Consider the following 18,723-nt stretch of genomic DNA (forward strand, 5'->3'; position numbering starts at 1 on the left):
CAGTGTGGAAATACAGTTTTTCCCACCAATCCCTATAGCAACTGGTGCCGGGGTGTCATCTACGACAGGTCTTAATGCTGAGATACCAAAAGGAAATCATGCAATCCAAGGTCTCTCTGCACCTCTGACCTTGCAGTGGACACACATGCACTCCCAGATATTGATGGCAGATTCTCCAATACACCACCAATGCTGCAAGCACTATTCCAGTTTTGATATGTTCTTTTGGGTATTTTTCCTTCACCGTTAAGTAAAATACATTCAGTTACAGAAATGTTTAACACAATCAGAAGTGTTCAGCAGATGTAAGCTCCCTGAGCGTCAGGCCCATCCTCACTTTAGTCATATGTAGCATCCACCAACACTGAAAAACTATAGTCATCACCAAGTCACTGTATTTATTTAAATTCAAAGCAGATGTTTCTTCACTCATGCCTTAGTGTATATCACTGCAGATATATGGGTTCAAGTTATAAGTAAAGAGAAGCTCTCACACAATATACAGGTGTCTGACTCACAGGCACCCATGGGATGAAAACCTATTGGGGAAAAAAAAACAAAAAAAAACCTAAACCCTTGACCCCTGCACTACAAATCTGGGTTAATCTGCTCCGGCGGCATACAATCAACACACATTGTTCCGATTACATGCTATTAAAGTTAAATGGTCAGGTTGGGCCTCGAATCCCATTGCACGCTGTAGCAAAAATGTGGGTCAGTACTTCTTCCCCTGCAGCCTTTCCTCTCCTTGCATCTGAGTTTCCTTCACAGAACAATGAGTCTGAGTTTTCTTTTTCTTTCCACGGCAGCAGGACGTGCAGTGAGAACTGGCATTATTACGGTGGCCACTGTGGAGCACTGAGACCCCAAGTTGCGATGCAGGGTGTGATATAAGAGAACTCGGTAACCTTTCAAAACACAGTCCAAAGGAGCCATTTCAATAATTATGAGCATTGATTGTTGTGAATGTAATGAAAGGAAGGATGCAGTAGATCAATGAAAAAAAAAAGGGGGGGGGCGTGATTTAAATGACCTCACCTGTCAACAGCTTCCTGTTTGAAGGCCTTTTCTGCGGGGGAGCTTAAAGAGTTTTGACAATTGTGAAAAAGGGAACCCAAGCCAGAGAGGTGTTTGCAATGTCGAACACCACAGCTAGGAATGCACTACAGTAAAAATAACCGATGCACGATCATGTCTGAAGGTTTGCTTCTAATGAAGATTAAAAGGAAGAGAAGGCAAGTCTGGGAAATGTACTGCACAGCACTGACCAGTAGCCAAACGAATTCAGACAGATTTATGTTCACCGCCTGTTTTAATACTTTGTCAGTGGCGCTCTAAGACAGTTTGTGTGTGCAAATGAATCACAGCAGGGCTTCTTCCATCCATTCTGTTTCATGGGCCAAACCTCCAATCAGCAGATACCTTTCCTCTTCCCCAGATCTTGGAAAGAATGTCAGGAAAGCAAGGTCACGTCAGGTAGGGTGGGTGTATGTGTGTGTGTGTTCATTCATGAACACTACCGCTCAGCCGTTTGGGTCACTTTATGCTTTTAATGCAGTTCAATTAGCATTTTCAGCAAGTATAAATCATATTTTTCAGTAGCATGTTGTGTTTACTAATATGAATTTATCAGTAGGAAAATTATATTGGAGCAAACAAAATTCTACTGAAACAAAAGAACTCTTTCTCTTATAAATTACCAGAAATCTGACAGTGGCATTTCTAAGTGTCCAAAACTTTCAAGCTCTACTTTACACTAAAGCTTTCTTTTGCAAGTTGCAAACGAGTTTGCAGTTTAACACATTGCTGTATAAAGTTTAGTAATCATATTACAGTAAGCAATTGTGCTGTTACTTGCATCAATATGGGTGAATAGAAAGAAAAATTCAAACACACCTTTTTTCCTGCAAGCTTGCACTACAATCACCTGATTCAGTTCGTGTGCAGGAAGGAGGAGAGTATTCGAGCAGTCTGCTGCACAACTCTTGCAGAGTGGAGATATAAATATTGCTGTCATTTTTATTGCAGGAAAGAAAGTGACGACAAAGTGCAAACCGTGCCCAGCCAGAACTCATGTGCAAAGACATCATGCAAACACAAAGCTACTGAAGAACCCAGATTGATGTTAAAGCTGCGTATGCTCACCCCAGCTAAGAGCCAGGGCCTTCAACAGGTAACAAAGGAAGTGATGAGCCATCAGGTGTGAAGTGTGAAGAAAAAAAATCTTGAGCATATCTTCATGTGTGAGACTGTATCCTAAGTTTTATAGTGTTATATTATGTTGTGGAGTAATGCAAATGTAATGTAGCAAGTTACTCTAGTGAGTAATTAAGTAACGTTAGTGATGTATTAGTTCTTTTGTTTAAATTAAAAATTAATATGTAATACACTGTTTTTTACACTTATTTTTTACCTTACATCCTCTCCTCAGCATTTGCAGAAATTGTTGTTCAGACATTATTCATTCTAATTTTGTTGTTTTGCATTTATAGACGTTTTCTATCCAGAGTGTGTTCTTTTTTATGAGTTTGAAGATCATAAAATGTGGATATAATGCCCAACTGGGGATAAGGATTGAAAATTAGCAATAAAATTAAACTCTGTATGCAGCCCATCAGTTTAATGCTCTGTACTGAAGCTATGTTCAAGTGCATCATCTCACTGAAAGAAAAAAAATTAGTGAATGAAGATTTTGTTCTTCTCTGATTTAAAATGATGAACACTGAAAAACAATCCATTTGCTTGTGAGATTCCTGCTCCTAGCCGAGGACCATGGGAGCACCATGCAAGGGATGAGAGATAACGAGAACGACTTTCTGTTTTGCAGTGCTACGTTCCCTGAACGCAGCCCAGTTTATGTATTGCAGCTTGTTGTCAAGGAAACCTGGCAGCAAATGAGGACAGAGCACAAGAGAGGCAGGCATCCAAAGACTGGAAAAAGTGAGCGAGGGAGAAAATTAGGTGAAAAATAACAAAAGTATCAACATAAAATATATTTATTATTCCGATGGTTTCATCTTTGAGCATGAAGTTGAGACAGCACACTTTTCCTGCACTACAGATTATTCACAATTACAGGAACATCACCTATTTTTTTCCAATTAGGAGGTTCAAAACCCACCCACCTCCCTCAGGTCAACTGGAAAATCCCATTTAATTCTCACTAATTGAATGTGAATCATTATCCTGGAAATACTTCAACAAACGCAGTGCAAGTTTTGTCTAAGATATCCTTCCTCCCACAGCCACTAAAAATCAACTTACAAATGTTGCATCTTTATTCTTTAAAGCTAATCTCCGTACTGCTGAAATAGTCACGGTCACTCGCAGTTAGTTGTGCACTTTGGGGATTTTGTCTGTCAGCACAGCAGGGTGGATGCTGGGGATTATGAAGGCAGTGATGTGTGCATGGGTTGATATGGTAGCATTTATGTCTGTTCCAATGGTCCAGGTTGTCAGAGTAATACCTTTAATCCACCCCCTGCTACTAGTATCAGCCCCAAAAGATAGAGTCAAGGGCATGGTTACAGTCCAGTAGCATCCCTATTCCCCTTTTTCAGCTCCCTCTCTCCTTCTGATAATCACAATATGAGTCTCCTCTTTACAGGGCACAGTTAATCCCTGTGGCTCCTGGACCATGTGACCAGTGAGGAGGTAAAGAAGAGGATGAAGCTGACTGGACTTTAAGAAGCCATTTGCTAGATGGATCACTGCCTGAAGAAATAATACAGGCTGTAAGACTTTGAAAATGGGCAGCCCATCTAAGCTTCTGCAGGAAGAGAGAGCGACAGAGAGAAAATATATCAGCCTCCAGTAGCTTTAATGCAGGCCAACTCCTGCACTGAGTCAGATGGCTTGGCACACAGAGCACTGGCTTATGGGTTATCTCTCCATCACTCCACTGCTGACAGCCTGGACCCTTCAACACATGTGTGCACACACACGCGTACATTTGCAAGAGCTTTTAGCATCCTGGGTCTGCATCTCTCTCACATAAATTCTTTTGTTTTCAAAACTGCTTTTAAAAAGGCGCACCATTACGGACACAATGGTTGGACAACATTCAGATTTTACAAACATTTAATAATCAGCGCTTGCTAATATAAAGGCAGAAGGCTGTTGAAATATCTAGGGCTGAATTAAAATGTCATGATACAGTGCAGTTCCTCTAACGGCCACTTGAAGCTGGCTCCAAAACCGAGTGGCGCTCCATGACTCCCATTATAAAGTGTCCAAGTGTATGTGTTTACTGTCTGGTACAAAAAACTGTTTTGTGTTGTCATTGGAGCGACAAAAGAAAATACAGGACCTAATTGATATATCCCTAACATTTGCATTTATCTGGGCAAGACATCAGCCAAAACTGCATGGGCTAGTCTATGGTACTCTGCTGCATCCCCGAATGCAAAGCATACCTGGCTACAGGAAGGCATTCGGCTCAAACTTGCAGCATCACCTGGTCAGTATGAGGTCAGATCTCACCATAAACAAACTAGCGAGTCTCTGTCTGGTTGGTTCCACACCTGAGTGCGATTATCATGTTCACACGTGCACAAACAAATTTCACCAAGTAGGAAAGTTAACTTTTAATTTAAATGGACACAGCACAGCTGTGAGACAACACCCTAAAATCGGGCAAACCTACATTAGCAAGCTGATGGACCAAAATTCAGAAAATGAAAGATGCCTGTAATGTGTGCTTACATTGGTCAAAAACCTAAAAATACAGCTAGCTTACCTAGCAAACATATGCTTAACGTTACTTAGTGTTGATACTTGGTCTGTCTGTCACAACATTCAGGTTGTTAGTACATGGCAAAGTAGTAACCACATGAGTGCTGGGACTGTAGGTTTCCCAGCAGAACATTTCATCATAATGGGATGACTGATATTATTCACTTCCCCTGACAGTGGTTTTAATGTTGTGGCTGAATCAGTCACTAACCAAAAATAACCTCCTCTTCATATTTGCTAAGACATTCTTGGGTCATCTGAGATTTTCCTACTGGCTTCTGTCATTTGTTTAGCCCCACACTTCCTGAATGCTGATGGCAGACAATCTCCTAGTTTACATAAGTAGAAGGAGAAGAAAACCAGCACACTCTCTGCAAAGGAGGAAGACGAGGAGGTGCATGAAGAGGAAGGGAGTATCTTACTCACCGAGTGAACGGCACAAAGAGGGTCACCTGATGTCCACATGTGATCTTTACCACAGGGGGAGTGATGGAGCGTATATCAGAGGAGGATGACATCTGTTTTAAGAAGCTTCCTCTCCATCTGCACAACTATAAAACAGGACCCAGAGTCTACACGAGTACCTGTGTTTTTCATCAGTATGGACGAAGCAGAGTAGATGAGAAGAGGATGCTGTTGTCACTTATGGCAAGCACGCATGGAAAACAAGCAGGTTGAGGGGGAAAGTCTGGGTTAGAGTTACAGGTGAATTTAAGAATAACACAAGTGCGGGGAGCGAGCGATGGCCTAGTAGTGTTTTCAGACGATGGAGAACACCCACAAAATCTTAAAATCTGGAAAAAGGACACAGTTTATAACGCAGCACAAATAAACGTCCTGCCTTCCTGCCTTTCAACAGTCCATTTGAAGTGCAGTGCCAGTGCAAACCTGCGCGAGATCAATCTGCTCTCTGGAGGGATAAAAGCAAAAGACCCCATTTCAACAGGCCTCTCCAGAGACAGAACCCCATTCATTCCTCCTCTGAATGCTTTAGTTGTTGCCAACCACGCGGTTTGTCACTTGGCGAAAAAGAGTTTTTGAAAAGAACTCGCCAGGGATGAAGGATCTATGGCTCAGGTCCACTGTTTGGATTCTGTTTGTCTGTTTAGTTACTCAGTAGCAAAGGGACAGAACCATTCTTGGATCCTCGACTGCATCTGTTCATCTATCTCAGAGCTCAAACACAATAAGATGGCAGTTAGCTTGGATGATGCATTAGGGCCTGGGAGAGAGGCTGTAGAGCACAGTAAAAGTGCCTGTCACAGCTTTCTATTCTGCTTAGGAGCTTTGAAGTGCACCATAAAGTCGTTACATGATTAGAAAGAAATGCATGGGAAAATACAGAAGCCAAATTTAGTAATCCAAGACTCTCCCCGAGATTTATGATGGCGTTTTACTGTTTAGTAATGGCCTTTAGTTTTAAACAAAGTGACATCACAGGGGAGGTTTGGTCTGATACTGCATGTCTGAAGCATATTTTTTCCTCAGGTCAGACTATTTATAGGCTTATGGATTCCAAACGCTGCAGGTGAGGATAGGATAAGAATTATTCAGATGGATCAGAGGGGGAAAACAAGAGGGGTAAATGTGATTCAGCTACTTCTTAAATCTTGTTAAGATGCTCCAGCCTTAGATCACTTCAATAAAGCTCATTTGTCACACTAGCAAAGTGAATTACAGTAGACTAAATTGAATTGAGGATTAGGGTAGGAGGCTTGGCTATCTGACAGCCTGTCATATCTTGTTGTTCTTGGTCAATATAAAGTGCCACACACACACACACACGCACACACACACACACACACACGAAACACATAACAAGTATGTCACCATGACACTAAATACACAAAACCTGTGTTTCTGGGATTTCCCGTAAAGCAAATGTGAAAATAAAACTGCATCACTATCCATATGCAAAAGTGGAAACAAATCACTGCCAACGACAATTGAATGCATTAAATGAAAACTGAAATTCAAAATCTAAATATAAAAAGCCACAAACTCTGTTTAATGATTTACCTCCAGCCAGTCATTTGGCTGGAGGTAACTCCTCCAGCCAAATGACACATTCAGTACACAAACCAGGAAAAGTCTCTTTAAAAAAAAATTTAATAAAAATAAAAAAAACCAGCAACCTCCAAGCTATAAACTTTACATATTTCAGGTTCAATATCCAACCCTGGAGCCAGAACATATTTTGCATGGGTAGCCAAAGTAAACCTGCCACAGTCTGGCCCATTCTCAAAACTCTGTGTCACATCAAGACCCACATCGCAATCTCAGGCCTCCATCTGAAGTGATTTATTGGCTGTGAGTTCTTTTACCAGGCTTCTTCATCACTGTGCTGAAGAGCTTGAAGGATCCACCAACCAGATAAGATAAATCCTACTGCTGAGCCTGACGATAATGCAAATAACTCCAGTTTGGGAATCTAAAAACTGGGCAAAGGAATTCTGCCACCACTTCTACCACTAGGATCTGCTGAGGCAAGAACGGTCCTGGAGCTCAGCATCTCTGAGCACAGAGGACCCCCCCTCACCTCCCCAAGGGAAAAGCCGGTCCAGAGAGCGGGGGACTCTCACGGACAGTTGAGAAATTTTCCCACAATCAAACACAAACAGAGCCGCACAGGGCAGCGCGAAGGACCCCTGTCCACCAAGGAGACAGAGGGAGGGAGGGAAAGAGCTGACGGTTACAATAACACAACCCATAGAAGTACATGCTAGGCCATATCTCTTGTAAAGAGGACCCTCAAAGAGAATGCACTGCTTTATAAAGAATATTCAGTGATCCAAGTGAGGTCTCAACAGTATTCCAAGGATGTTTAACCTGTAGGTAACCTTCAGTAAATTTCAGAAGCCCAGAGGCCTTGGATACCCCTCTGCACAGTTCATTGGTAAATGACCTCATTAAGGTAATCTGTTTTCAGCACAATCCACCACTACAAATACCATCTGCTACGCATTAAACAGGGTGTCAAGCCACAGAGGACATCTGGATTGCTATCGTTGAAAAGTTTAGGCTAATTTAGGCACCGTCTGAACTTGAGACAACATGAAGATAAAAACTCAAGACTGACAATCTAGACCAAGAGATTTAGCATCATTTTGGCCACTGAGATCAAATCTGCTCAGCTTACAAACAGAGGATATTCCCATTTTAAACAGGAACGGGTTGAACTTTGTCATTACAGCTCAGTCAAAACAAAGATACAGACCTGGATATTGATAACTTCAGCTACCCAATGCAACAGGAAAATTCAATCTAAAGCACATAACGGCTAGGCCTTTGTAAACAAAATCAATTTCCTGAAGGGCAAGCAAAGCACTGGGATGAGGTAACAGGTCAAAGGTCACCTATCATCAAACTCTGCGGAGTATATTTGCAACAAAGCCATAAGTTTGACCTGTGATATGAAGAGGTGACGCAATCACAATCACGAATTTCAAACATTCACAACTTTAAATACTTTGAAGACACTCTTGGATGACACAAAAGCAGAAACCGACTCAGGGAGCTGATAACTTTAGGTTTCTGGCTTTGTCCAAAGCCAAACACGACATTCTTTTCCTGTGTGATTCATGTCTACTTTCTAATGAAAATCTAAAGGTTACATCTTGCGAAAATGTGGCATGCAAGCCTCCTTTCGAGTGGGTCGGTAAAAGTCTTCAAACTTCCTTTTATAGAAGTAGCCCCCAGAGCTGGATATCAAAGCCATTATAAATAAGAAGCTGGAATGCAGAAAGGGAAAAAAATAAACATCCAAGCTGCTCCGTTATCTACACCCAGCTGTGCAGTTTAGAGCCCAATCCTTGGAGATGATGTCACTTTGGCATTGGGTTACTGTTAAAATACTGTCCTTATAATTTAGAGTGGATACTAATTCATTCAAGTAGTAGCCAACAAACCCTGTGTGTGAACCTAACTCAAGGTTAGCACAGACCTTGAACTGAGTTCATACAACCTTAACCCGAATGAAAAACACCCAAAGATAAAATTATCACTATCAGTTAAGATTGGCATGAACAAATGCATCACTTTAAAAGAGATCTATATACACTCAGCAGCCACTTTATTAGATACATCGGCTCAACTGCAAATATCTAATCAGCTAATCACATGCATTCAGGTATGCAGATATCGTTAAGTTGACCCAATCTATCCTGCATGGAATTAACACTTCAGGCTGTTGGTGGTGATCTTATGGTGTGGGAGATCTATTTTCAGCACACCTTGGGCCCTTTAGGTCAAGTTGAGCATTGTTTAAACACCACATACCATGCGAGTATTGTTGCCAACTACATCCATCCCTTTATGACTACAATATACTCATCTTCTGCATCCAGCACTGTTACATGCCATGTCACAAATCTCAAATCATCTTAAACCAGTTTCTTTGACATGACAATGAGCTCACTGTACTCAAGTGGCCTTGAAAATCATCAGATTGCAATCCAATAGAGCAATTTTGGGATGTGGCGATTCGGGTCATGGATGTGCAGATGACAGATCCAAGTCTACAGTCATCATGAGACTGCAGTATAAAAAACTAAAGTTCTGTTCTTTCTGGAATTATTTTTGTGTGAATTTTCCACAAATACGATGTGCTTGCTCCTGAGATCCTTGCCACAATGTCTCATTCAACTCTCCTACAGCACCAACAGCAACTTTCCAGTGTTAACTTCAAACTGGAGTTCACCAGTCAATAATCCTGAAAAATGTCCAGCAATATTTCAACACAAACGCCACATTAAACTCCACATGTGTCATTTTTTTAAGCATTTTGCTTTCTTTCTGGCCTTTGAAAGCCAAGACTAGCTTGCCAACCTTTTTAGGACTTTACATGGCAAGCCACTGCAAATCAAAGTGTATTTATGGTTTACCAATGACTACCAAGGAGAGCGAAGGAGGAACATCTCCAGGCGCCACTTTTCAACATAATTTCAGAGGCAAAGTGAACCTGAGATGCAGAGGTGAGGGGAGACCTGAAGCCAAGAGAATATGGTGGGGCTGACGCACTGGAGGTTTGATAAATGATTCCATATGTGCTCCAGATCCCTAGTGAAAGAGCTGCTTTGTGTTCACTGAGGTAGCACGTGCACAGGTCCCAAGTGCATACCCCTCCCCTTCTTTCTGTTCCATCTACTGACAAAACCTATTTGGCCTTTTCTCGGCAGGTCAGGGTAATATTAGCCAAGTGTAAGTGGCAGGAGCAAAAGGTCTGGGTGCCCGAGTCTCAGTCCGCCTTCTTGCACCCTATTTTGACGGGATCTAATTGCCTGTGACTACATGGAGACAGTGGACCAAAAACAACCACAGCATTGAGTTAGATGGCAGAAGGGGGTGGGGGGGTGGGGGCAGGGTAAAGTGGACAGAGATTGAGACCAAGGAGAGAGAGGTATTTGGGGGAGGGAACTGTCAGTAAGTTTAGAAATATTGGGATATTCTCAACCTCTATTACCCCTAGTGCTAAATCACACCCACCCATGGCAAAATAATTCCTCAGAGCATTAAAGAGGCAATCTTCGCTGCGCACCTGCTCCTTTTGAATTTTGTCCTGATATGATGGAATAGGTAATCACCCAAAATACCACCTTTATTGTGGTGACAAACTCCCCTCTGTAGAGGTTCAACAACATATGGTGAAACCAAAACTTAAATTGCCTTCAATTTACACCAGTGGTGGAAACATGCAAGTCTGATCAGGTAGTCAAGGCAGCAGGCTACTGTTTCCACTACAAACACTATAGCAGCACTAGTGCACAAAAACAAGTTTGCAATGGCACAATGTGCAAAAAAACGGTCAAGAAAGCGAAGCGTCTCCTCCATATTTAATAAACACATGATTGTGTAACTCCACATTTCTACCTTGTGACTGTTGCTAGTGAGAATGACAGGAAATTAAGACTTTAGTGGCAGCTTGAGGGGGAGGACATAAAAGGAGGAAGAAGCACAGCAGAAGGCAGAAACGTATCCTGCACTGTTTGATTCCACTGGACAGTGAAGACACCTCCAAAGCTGGAGTTTTTTGTATGTATGTAAACTCTTATAAATAAATACAAGTGGTTTACATACAAACCACAATAATTAAATGAGAACAAAAGAAGGATCCACAGAAGAGAAAGAGAAAGTAAATTACTGACGTGTATTAAGATCATATCATAGCACTCCTTTACAGTTGGGTTACACCAATGTTGGTCGAATGTCAATGGTTTCTGGCACAGTGGGAGCACTCCTGCTATGCTGGAGTTACTTTAAAACTTAGGTTTTTAACAGCAGAGAACAACCTCACTACTGTATGGGTGAAGCAGACCAGAGCCTGTTGCAACCGCTCATCAACAAGTCCTGCACACTGGGCCTCTGTGGCCAGGAGCTACACTAGAAAAGCTGAAATCAGGCTTTTGACTGAAGTCAACGAGACATGTACTCTTAAAGAGTCTCTCAAACAGAATGAATCTCAAATGGTGCAAGAGATCCATATGCATTTATCTACTTATACTTTTCAATGCTTATTTAAGTTCTTTCAGAGTAATAATGTGCATGCTTGGTCAAGTACTGAATCTTGTTATGATGCACCAGTTGAGTTTATTCTGACACCTTTCATGCACTCATTTGTTTTCTGCTGAGCTCAGTGAGCTGTTAAATAAAAATGACTGGGATTAAAATAAAAACAGTGTTACATGAGCAAAATATATAAAAACAACTTAGGACAGAAAAGTAAAGAATTGCACTGAAGAAGGTGCTTACTTAAACAGATAATGCAAAATAGTGGAGCAGGTTTAGCTCAGTGGGTGAGCAGAAGACCATATGCCACATGACTAGAATGCAGCAGCATTGGTTTGAGTCTGACCAGTGGCCCTTTGCTGGGCATCTTCCCTTTCTCTCTCCCCACTTTCCTGTCTGTCTTCACTACTCTACTATCAACAAGGCAAAAATCCCCCAAAAAGCATCTGTAAAATAATATCGGTAATAATTTAAATGTAAAATGAATGCAGTTACTGTGGCAAAGACTCTGCATCTCTACATCTCTGTGGAGATGATGTAGATGTTGCTTGTCCAGTGAAAATTCACAGGGTGGTCAGGATCCATCAACTATCCATAACCATTTACCACAGCCACAGTCATTTGGATGAGCTCTAAACTAGTTGAGTAACATAAGCAGCACGCTGATTTATTTCAAACTGTGGCACAAGTGAAGGACTACAGTTTTGGGGTGTAACATGGGTTTCGTTTTGTTGGTGAAGGTGACGACACAACATGTATAAACCTGTGTGCACTGTTTGCACCTAAAAGGGTTTGGCTAAGAAGGAAAACACTCTAAAGTTCAAGTTTGCCATCAATATCAGCACATCATCAGCACACTCATGTGTCACCGTCATCAAGTCCCTCGCGGAAAAAAAAAAAAAAACTATGGAAAAAGGCATGCATGTCCCAGTAAATTCAATTTAGGCTAATCAACTAGTCTGCAAATAAGAAGACATCAGAGTGAGGAGTCTTTTTCTGACATTTATACACCTGCAGTGAATGTGGTTAGATTGCACCACCAACATTAATCTAGATTACAATATGGACAACCCAAGAGGAACCATAGGCAGAGCCTCAGGTAGTGATGGCTTCATAACCCAATAGTGAAGTGGTGTGAAATTCCAGAAAGGATAGATACTGTGCAACTTTCTACTAAGAGGACATTTTATGTGTCCTTGCATGGATTTCAAAGTGTTTCTGAACATATGTACAGCTCCAACCTAAAAAAAAAAAAAGAAGAAGAAACCCTTGGCTGTACTGTATTCATGGCATTAAATTTGGTTACCTCCTGCTGTAAAAACAAATCATAGAATCAAACCACTTCCACTTTTTTCACATGTACTCATAAATGAAGGTCTAGTAAAGTAGGAAATGGGAGGATGAGGAGTGAAGAGGGGTCTCATAACCACTTGTGCCTGAGGATTGGAAGGAGAGGAAGGGGGCGGGTGGGCATCCAACAGACCCAAAACTGTGTCTGGTATTGGATTATAACCTCACAGCTAATTACTCCCAGACTCCTTAGCTCTGCGCCAGAAACTCTGCACAGATACAGTAAGTCAGCACGCTGCCTCTCCCCCACACAAAGAGAGAGAGTGGCAGAAGGTCTACTGCAGCCACTCAGTGTGTAATTGATGAGGGACGAGTAAAGAAGGAAAATGAAAAGTTTTATGAGGGGAGACAGGGACAAATATATCGACTTGGAACACTTGTTGATGAACTGTAAGGGTGCACAAGGGGGTGTCGCTGCTTTCTAGATGATGAGATGATGAGCACTTGTTGCACAGTGATTTATTTAAAGTTTGGATCAAGTCTGAACATCTGATAAAGCACATCATCAGTCAGCAGGCTGCAGAAAGGAGAAGCAACATGCTCTCCCATGACCAAGTACAGGCTCACTCCTGCCCCCTCCTCACTGCCACAGTCTCACCTCACAGACTGGACGAGCAGCAACAGCCAGCCAAAACATCTGGCTCTGTTAGAAGAGAGCACACTTCTCCCTCAACTGCTCACCGGGAACAATGGTCCTGTCTTTCCCCAGCTGGCAAACAGTCCTAGCTTAGACCAGGCACAGTCCACAGCTTTGTGGCCACTCAGATACCAGGTAAAAACACACACAACCACCCAAAGCTAAGCAAGGCTGCTACTCATGCTTCTGGCCACAGAAACAAACATACACATCCAAAAGTAGTCCGCTCCTGCTCAGTCAGCAGGGGCACAGCCAGAAGCCGAGTACCTCAGCCCACCGGGCCTGTTTCTCTTGGATTACACATGTGTTTTTCTTCCCTACCTCCTCTAAAAACACACAGGTAGCTGGACAAGGATTGTGCACTACAGTCAAAACAGTGGACTCAAAAATACTCCAGGAAAATTGCTTCCTTAGTCTGATTTAAGGTTAAACGGGACAAATATTCCTGCTTTATATGTGGATTTTTGCATGCCTGTGAAAGAGCTTATAATGTATTAAAAGCTCAGCTCTGCTCAGAGATATGCAACAGGACTTTTGAATAAATCCATCCATCGCTGACATCCTTTAACACAAGTCTGTTGGTTCAGCGGGCAACCTATTCCTGCCTGTGACGTATGTGCATTACACATTGTTTAAAAAAAAATCCTTCAGCAGCTTTACATGCACAAATCCTCCAAGCCACTTACTTAACCAATGATTAAAATGTAATTTCTATGCCATAATCCACCCCAATCCTTTCACCAATAATGGCCTTTTTACTTACACACACACACACACACACACGGCCAAAAAGTTGGGGATCACTGTGGCTTTATTTGATGCAGCACAATCTTGATCCGGAAGAAGGAATGATGCTAAGCCATGTGGGTAAGGAGGAGAAAGAGGAGGCAGAGGAGGACGAGAAGGAGGGGATCATTTTGTGCTTAGCATGGTGCTGTGCTTGTAAAGCCTCAACCGCTGGCCAAGAGCAGCCGACGCTGCATCACTGCCAGATGTTCAGACGGATTAAACAGCTCCTGATGCCTCTGACAAGCAGTGTGGCCATTAAGTAGGGATACCTGTATCTTCTGATTATTAAAGTGCAGTTTTCTTTTTCCAATAGCAATGCAAGATTCACAAAAGCTTCCCTTTTATACATGATCCTTAACATTAATATCTGTCATTTGAATGGCCTGATTTCGGTTAGAGACGGAGAGGCAAGACTGAACACATTACTTCACAAATCCCATTAAATGGACCAAAAATAAAAGGCATATCGATCTCTGCACTATCATATCAGTGAAGAAGTAAGTGAAGAGGCCATCACATGATACTTTGAATGGTATTTAACTCTGGATGAGAAAAGAAATGTTGAAAGAAATATAGAAATAAATAGGTTTAGGGTGATAAACAGGGCGAAATGTTACAAAATTAAAAATAAATACATTTAACAGAGAATAAATTAATGAACTTGAACTGCTGGTGTAGCCAGACTTAGTCCAAGAGAAAGGGAACTCCTATCCACTCAAAGAAGTATGGATCAACAGGAGTCCCCCAATAGGTTTGAGAGTCTGAATCTGGTGCAACAAGCAGAAAATATTTTCCATTTCATTTAATTATAATAATAAAGTGGAAAAAAAATCAGAGGCCTTAATTGTGCCCCAAGTCTAAATGCCTTTCCTTTTTTTTTTTTAAATTACTTGATTTGAACCGATCTTCTTATGAGAAGCTATTTCTTTGCAGTGTGGGTGATGACACAGCAGTGGAGGTGGCGCAGCGCCCTCTATAGGCGGAGACAGGAACTAACATCAGCGCTGTGTGGCCCAGTGAATGCATAGGTGGATAATATCGAGGTCAAATGCATTGAGCATCGTGCAAAACTCACTGCAGTCCATCATTATAACACAAAGCGACATTATTATCTCAAAATTATCACATCACTGTGAGAAAACCGTCAAACAGATCAAAGATAATCGATGGGGGGTGGCTGTCATGCGCAAAACTGCATATAAATGCACTGATATACACCTAATGGCACCAATGATGTGTTATAACTGAAGCCATTAATCATTTTCTCCCTTTAATATTAATGGAGGCGAACTAGCAGGCTTCAGATCAGGTGCTGGATCCTAATTGGCATGTTGAGCAGGAAAAAAGGGCAGTCAGGTAAATCCACAGCAAAGGTTCTTTGATCACATTTAAAATTAAACTCTAATCTGTCCTAATCAGCAGAGACTGTAGCATCAAAATGACACTTTCCCACATCCAGGGGTTCAAATATATATCCAAACCGATGGCCCCGATTGCCTCTACGGCTGCTGAAGGCAGAACCATCCCAGCCTCCAGCTCAGCCCAGGCTGCCTGGCAGAGGAAACGTAAACTTACCTTGCAGACGCGTTGCGGAGAATCAGTCGCTGCTCGGAAATAATAATCCCGTGTGGCTGTCAGCGGGAATATGGAAGAGAAATCACAGCGGCCTGGATAAACAGAGAGCCGCTGAGCTGTGCTGACTGTACGAGGAGGTTCATTCAGCTGAATGATAGTGGAGAGTGAAGGCACTGACAAGTCGGTCAAAACAGCAGCACCACGCCTCCTGTCTTAAAGTCACCGCACTCTGCCTGCCTGTCTGCTTGCCTATCTGAGTGGGTGTGTGCGGGAGAGGTGAACACGACCGCATGAAATCATAGCTTGCTCATTACAGGAAAATAATACAAATGCAATAGCATCGTATAATTCTTTTTTTTGCTCCATATATACTAACTGGACAACATTTCTATGCTCCTGTGAAGCTCTTCATAAAGCACATTAACACAGGCTGTGCAAGAGCCTGGAAAAGGCTGTGTATTGGAGTCTTTTCCTCTACAAAAGCCTCTGATAATATACTTTAGGCCCTTAACGTAAAAGTAGACATTATGCATATCATTTTAATGTTTCAGCTCTGCCGAGTAGATTTACAATAGAATATAGATTAGATTATCATTCATATAGCCTAATTCAGGGTCGGGGGTTGTCATAGGGCAAGACCCAGCCAACTGAAGGGCTAATACAGAGAGAAAAACAACCATTAGAATCACCAAATAACCGAAAACACGCACCTTTTTAGAGAACTCGCAAAGACTACAAAAAAGGATCTGCAGCTGGCGTCAAAGCCACAACCTTCTTTCTGTATTGCAGCAGATGGTTTTGCATTTCAAATCTGCAAAGTAAGAAGTAACTAACGCATTGCAATAAATAGCAAGGAATATCAAGTGTGATATTCAGTGGAGTAAAAGTAGAATTTAACACAAGAAATACTTGAAGTACCAGTAAATTATAATAGTACTTGAGTAAAGTATTTAACAATATTTAGTTGCAATCCACCATTGGTTACTCCATGCAGTACCACTCTGTCCTTTATACTGTCATACTGAGAAGTATAGTGATGCATACTTGTTATACTAAATAACACTGTATTGAGTAATCAATCTTTATATTACAAAAAAGGGCCTTAAGGATAATCCATAAAACTGGTTACAGAGATCATACAAATCCACTATTCTTAAAATCAAAAATTCTAAAATTCACAGATCTGGTTCATTTTCTCACAGCACAAATTATATATAAAGCAATAAATAACCTGCTTCCTGACAATATTCTAAAAATGTTTTCTAAAAGGGAACGGGGATACAATTTGAGGGGGGAATTAAATTTAAAACATCCTCGTATCCGTACAACATTAAAAAGTTTTTGCATCTCTGTGTGTGGAGTGAAGCTGTGGAACAGACTAAGTAAAGATATAAAGCAATGTCCAAGCATGGCGCAGTTTAAAAAGCGGTTTAAGGATATGGTTTTTACAGGGTACAGGGAAAGGTAGAGATTTGATAGGGTGTTCTTGTCCAATATTTTCATGTGTGTGCGGGTGCACGGGTATGTTGGTATGGGTATATATATATTTTTGTAGGTTGTGTATCCTTGAGGTGAAAATGTGTATATGTGCGTATGTGTATATACGTATGTATGGATAGACAGAAACATATATGTATATATTAAAAATAAAAAATAAAAAAAAAATTACACATGACATATAATGTAATTGCAAGGAGGTATTTTTGTAGTCTATTGATACTATATAGTGGAAAAGGGGTGGGATTAAATAAGCTTATGCTTCTTCCTGCTCCTTTTTGAACATGAACTTTATTTGGAGTTGTGGTTGCTCGTTTTCCTTTTGTTTTGCTTTGTTCATTTGTCTCTTTTAATTCTATTTTGTTGTACTTTTTCAACATGTTCAAAATAAAGATTCAATCAATCAATCAATCAATCAATCACAAAGAACACTTCTGCCATGGTAGAAGGGTAAAGACTCATGGGACTGTTACAGGCTCAGTGACAGAGCAGATGAACAGGGCAGGCAGAGAGAGGGCATTAGGCTCAACTGACTTTGATACTTCGGTTTTTAAAAAATGCTGCCTGCACAACAAATTCAAGCAACATAGCTGAAACAACATCATGAACTAGTACACATAATAACCATAAATGCACAGTGCACTCATTGCCAATTTGTTTTGTGAGTTTCAACTGACAGAGCTGATGATTGCCTCTTATTAGTTCCGAACAGAGACGTAAGAGGTAGCCAGCTTTCCAAGGTCTGACATGTCTAGGCCATGCGCTCCAAAATCCAGGATTGTCTTCAGTCATGCTGCTACGATTGGATCAGATGCTCTAATTAGCATGGGCTTGATTTTTATTGATGTTGGCATTTAACTGTTTATAATCCTATAATACAAATTAACTTTATTCATATTTATAAAACTATGTCAGCAGAGTTCAGTTGAGAGGGTACAGTGACCTTTTTCAGCATGCTCAGGTGTCTGGGACTCCTGTCCACAATGCTGACACTGGACTCTTATTGTTTGTCTCCAAATCCTTATTTAATAATTGATACGACTATCAATGAATCACTCAGAGTTGGTGTTCATGTTCAGGGTTGTTGTCCTTACATTATTAAAACCAGTGTTCTTGTCATGGAACACAACAAAATTAAGGCTGTATAAAGTATATTAAGCAGAATAATGAAGAACAGGTAGTACAGAACACTTCTGTATGCAAGCACAAGGAGTCATGGACCTGCTAATGTTTAACATGAAATCCTTATTCTCGCAGCGTTTCGATCAGTTATGTTGTGTTTAGACTTTGCTTCTTGGGGCTGTGTAATATGTTTGTGTGGCCAAGAATAGCACAATGGTTTACCTTTTAACAGTCCACCATGACTAAGACTTCTGTAGCGATTAATGAATCGCAGTCAGTGTTTTTGCTCACGGTTGTCATTCATACATTATTAAAAGTAGTATTCCTGGAGCACTGAAACTGTAACTTTGTTGTCTCAAAATTTAGACAGCAAGTTTGCTTCTTCTTTTTTTTTTTTTTAAAGTAAAGCCAACTCATTTCGTTAATAGTGAATAATTATTTGCACACTGTCATTGATCTCAATAAACATCTAAACAGCCAATATATCTCTCTGCAGGAAGAGAACATTCATGTCA

General features: G+C 41.1%; 1 protein-coding gene across 1 annotated transcript in view; it reads right to left on the reverse strand.

Annotated features, from left to right (window-relative positions):
• daam2 (dishevelled associated activator of morphogenesis 2) overlaps nucleotides 1–15,798 on the reverse strand; it is a gene marked incomplete in the record, with an annotated part of 106,101 nt that extends 90,303 nt beyond the window's left edge. The window contains 1 exon segment of the mRNA XM_014337333.2: nucleotides 15,590–15,798.
• Between the last annotated feature and the right edge of the window lie 2,925 nt (nucleotides 15,799–18,723).

Source organism: Haplochromis burtoni, unplaced genomic scaffold (assembly GCF_018398535.1).
Source record: "Haplochromis burtoni strain Fernald_Lab_line unplaced genomic scaffold, NCSU_Asbu1 Contig_176, whole genome shotgun sequence".
Taxonomy (NCBI): Eukaryota; Metazoa; Chordata; class Actinopteri; order Cichliformes; family Cichlidae; genus Haplochromis; species Haplochromis burtoni.